This window comes from Pyxicephalus adspersus, chromosome 1 (assembly GCF_032062135.1).
Source record: "Pyxicephalus adspersus chromosome 1, UCB_Pads_2.0, whole genome shotgun sequence".
NCBI lineage: Eukaryota > Metazoa > Chordata > Amphibia > Anura > Pyxicephalidae > Pyxicephalus > Pyxicephalus adspersus.
In genome coordinates, this window is record NC_092858.1 from 117,765,444 (window position 1) to 117,769,844 (window position 4,401).

Consider the following 4,401-nt stretch of genomic DNA (forward strand, 5'->3'; position numbering starts at 1 on the left):
GGGGGGGGGGGGACAACGACAAGAAGGGTCCTGTGTCAATGAACAATAATCAATGCATGGGTTCCATGTATGTTTGAAGGCATGGGGAGTGTCTTCCATAGTGCAGGTGAGTTTGTCATTCACTATCATTCAGTTATGTTTTGTCAACAACCTGGGAGATGTTCGGAGATTTCCAGACCTTAGCTTGTGCAATTCTGGCCACTAACAGCATATAAACTCATAAGTTTGTGGGGTATTTTGGTAAAGGCATATCAATTTTGCTCATTTCAAACTGGGAGACAAAGAGGTAGGTAAGACCACTGAGATCAACTTGAAGACACTCCTCCAGTATTCCTGCACCACTGGGCAGGGCCACCAGATGTGTTTCATGCTGCCCATGTCCCCACACCCCAAAAGCAGAGGTTAGAGGACCCAGGGAAGCACTGAGCAATCTTGGTGGGAACTAGGCCCATCACAACATAACTGTAGTTAATTTCAATTAGGCTCACATTGAGAGAAACCTTGGAGATGCTATGTGCCACATTGAATCACTACCACAGCTTCCAAGAGGCCTGCATGTCTATTTCCCAAAATTTCACGTAGGGAAACTTGCAGGAGGGAGCCGAGAGGGCAGAATGTACAACAGATGTTTTAGCCCTGTGTTTCATTACTCTAACAAATTTGCAAAGTTATGTGAAGACGTGCAGGTGGCAAACCCAGAGAAGGCAAGCCTAAATGTTACTGCTATCCCTAACAGCCAGAGGACAGGCCCATCTAGAAGTGGTTGGAAAAGCAATGTAGGAAGGTGAAGCCAATTGGTTGTAATAAGGGATTCTATGATCAGGAAAACTGATAGAATAGTTTGTCACCTGGATTGCTTTAATCGAATGGTTTGCTCTCTCATTAGTGCCAGGGTTCGGCATGTGGTGGATCGAGTGGACAGATTACTGGGAGGGGCTTGGCATTACCCAGCTGTCTTGGTCCATGTTGAAACCAATGACACGATACATAAAAGAAGGAGGATCCTTCAAAATCAATTTAAAGAACTAGACTTTAAGTTGAAGGGAGGGACCTCCAAGGTTAAATTCTCTAGAATATGGTAATGCCATGCACAACACAGGAAAGGTAGCGGGAGCTACCTCATAATGCATAGAGCACCAGGCTGTACCAATGTACCAATTTTCATTGGGGTACAATTTATATGGCACGCATTGTTTGCACCTACATGGAAGGAGGTCTGCTGTACTAGGGGAAAGTTTTTTGCTAATGGTGAAGGTATATTTAAACTAGGACAGAGGGAAGGAGGGACAGTCAAATAAGGTGGCAGTAAGGTCATACGGGTCAGTCACCAGTGGAGGGTGGCAAACACTGTTGGTTAATGCTAAAATGGTTTAAAGAGTCTGTTCACCAATGCTAGAAGTCTGGCAAACAAAATAGGGTTGAGTTAGAAGCCTTAATGAAAGAACAGTACTATGACTTAGTTGGTATTGCTGACTCCTGGATTTGTTCTTTACTGGGCTGTTAAAAGTCTATTTTTCAGAAAAACAAAGTAAAACGAAAAGGTGGTGGTGTCGGTCGGTATGTAAGAGATGATCTGAAAGTGAATGTGAAAGAGGAAATTGTTGATAGTGCATGTGATGATGTTGAGGCAATATGGATGGGATTGAATATGGGGATGCATAATAAACTGTTAATTACTGGAGTCTGCTATAGGCCCCCAGTGCTAAGAAAGAGATAGAGAATCAACTGCTTGCACAGATGGAAAGGGCTGCACAGGCTGGGACAGTGGTAGTTATGGGGGATTTTATCTACCTTGACATTGACTGGGGTAATGGCACTACAGGTACAGCAAAAAGGCAGAAACTTATGAATTTAATACAAGATAATTTTATTGTACAGTTTATAGTACCAAGGTTAAATATTTAGAATATTGGTCAGCATAACAGATCGCAAATCAGCTTTTGACTATTCGAGTGCCACATCCCAAATACCAATCATGGTATGTATATAGGAAAATTCAATTTGAGGGGACTTTTTAGGCACTTATAAAATATGAAAAACATAGCTTTTATTTCATCATTTAAAATACACTGATAAAAGAACTTCATTAGTAAAATAAACAGTGCTTCAAAACACAAAAATGTTTTTTTCAATTACATAGTCTCACATATCTTTAGTATGTTCACATGGTCTCACATAAACAACATTTTTGACGCATTTTGCAGATGTATCTGCTTCTTCACGAAAGAATGGATACTGATGAATTTAAAGTTTCAAATCACCACTAACTGTGGATACCTCCTCAAGATATACGCCAATCATTCAATAGGAGGAGGTGGTAACAATATGGCAGGACGGTAAAGATATATAAGCAGGAACACCTGTAAAGTTCAGGTTGCAGATATGCCAGATTTAGTGGATAATGAGGAGAGTATGTACAATATCCAGTATCCGTGTTTAATGTTGTCCTCACCCAAAAGACGCATATGATCACCCTAGATAAATATATAAATGGTCCAAATAGAGAACTTGCTTCTCAATCATTCACTTTAGGGTCACTACAAATGTCAAGGGGGCACTCTTTTCATTTGGAGGAAAGTAAATTTAATTTTAAGGTAAGGAAGGGATTCTTCACACTAAAATCTGTGTAAATGTGGAATAGGCTCCTTCAAGAAGTAGTGTCAGCAAATACTATGGATTGCTTTAAGAAAAAGCTAAATGCTTTTCTAGAAGCACAAAATATAACTTGATATTAAAGTTTTAAAGAAAAGACAACAGAGATAGTTGATCCAGGGATCATCCAATTGACTCTTGAAGGAATTTTTTTCCTGTTGGAGCAAACTGAACCAGGGTTTTTTTTATTTTTGCCTTTTGGATCAATAGGGTTTTTATCTGGGATATGTTTATTTCCCTAGTGGTTAAACTTGATGGACTTATGTCTTTTTTCAACCTAACTTACTTTGTAACTATGTAGTGACATAAGGGTCAGCATATGGAGAAATGGCATTGTAGTATTGTGGGATAGAGATGTTAGGACCCCTAGAAAGTGTAAAATGGTGAGAAGACTCATGAAGGCTGCAGACTTGGAATGGAAGTAATGTAGTAGACCACAACCACCTGAGGCAAAAATACCACTCTTAATTCTTCATGTACAATTGTTTTTTAGAGCCTGTCTTTTTAAAACTTTTGCATATCATCCTGAAGTCTTCCAATAAAATAAATGAATTATTCTTTACTAAGTAAAACTGCTGCATCCGTAAAGAATTAATGTAAGGTGCTTGATTACCAGGAATGACATTGGGCCGGTTGATACAATACTCCTTGTAAATGAGTATTAGTAATTTTTTAATTTTTTCTTTTTTAGAAATATGAAAACATCCAGGGTCTATTTTTTAAATCTTTTCCCTAGAATTATACCACACCTTTGTGTGAATCTTGTGTGAAAAAACATTTCTAAATAGATATCCCAGTGTCTTTTTTCAACCTATCTATCTAAATATGTAAGATATCTGGCCAATTAAGTTAGCTTAGGACTTTGCATGAGTTTTTAAAAGTAATCTCAGTGAAGGGTGGAGAGCCTTGAGCCAACTTGCAACATAAAAAAGAGCAGAGTTTAGCATAACAAAAAAAAAAAACTCAGAGGGAGGCAGTTCCTTGGATTGTAACAAGTAATCATTGCTTAAAATTGACCTACCAAACGTCAGGTCTCCCCTACCCTAGGGAAGCCTTTATTTATCTATCTTCTGAGCTGACCTGGATCCAACCCAGGGGAGGACTCATGGTTACCCTAATGTGGAGTGTCAGGTGTGCTGACCATATCTCAGGGAGATGTTTTAGTCTGTCCCAGACTGAAAGGAAGTATTGAAGGAATTAATAAAGTATTCTTTAATTCCCAGTATAATAAAGTATTCTGGGAAAGCTTTGCCACTTGGGCAGTACTATGATGGTTCCTAAAATGGGATTTCGGTCCACTTGCAGCCCCAGATAAACTCTATGACCTTGGTCTGAAGTAGGTCTAGACTGGGAATATGTGGAACAAACAGAGTACCCTAGAGAGGATGTTCATCTTGACTGCCACAACCCTGCCCAACCAAGAATGTTTAAACAAGGGTCCATAGGTTACTTGATACAGCTGGTTAAGGCTGAGTGAGCCTGATGCACAGTAATGGTAAGTCAAAGGACAGTTAAAATGAGGATACCAGAGCACAGTCAAGGTTAATGTTCATGGCTTTTGACTTTAAGGGGTTGACCTTCAAAATGATCAAGAATCTTGAATAAATTAGAGATTGGTATCAGTGGTGAGGAAAGATACATTAGCATTTCGTCTTCACATAATGCACATTTATGCTCTACCACTCTGCATGATTTGCCTTTGATTTAGGGACAGCTGCGTATTGCAATGGACAATAGCTCATTCGCGAG

At 39.3% G+C, this 4,401-nt stretch overlaps 1 protein-coding gene across 2 annotated transcripts in view; it reads left to right on the forward strand.

Annotated features, from left to right (window-relative positions):
• RASSF5 (Ras association domain family member 5) overlaps positions 1 to 4,401 on the forward strand; it is a 17,968-nt gene that overhangs the window by 12,377 nt on the left and 1,190 nt on the right. The window lies entirely within an intron of this gene.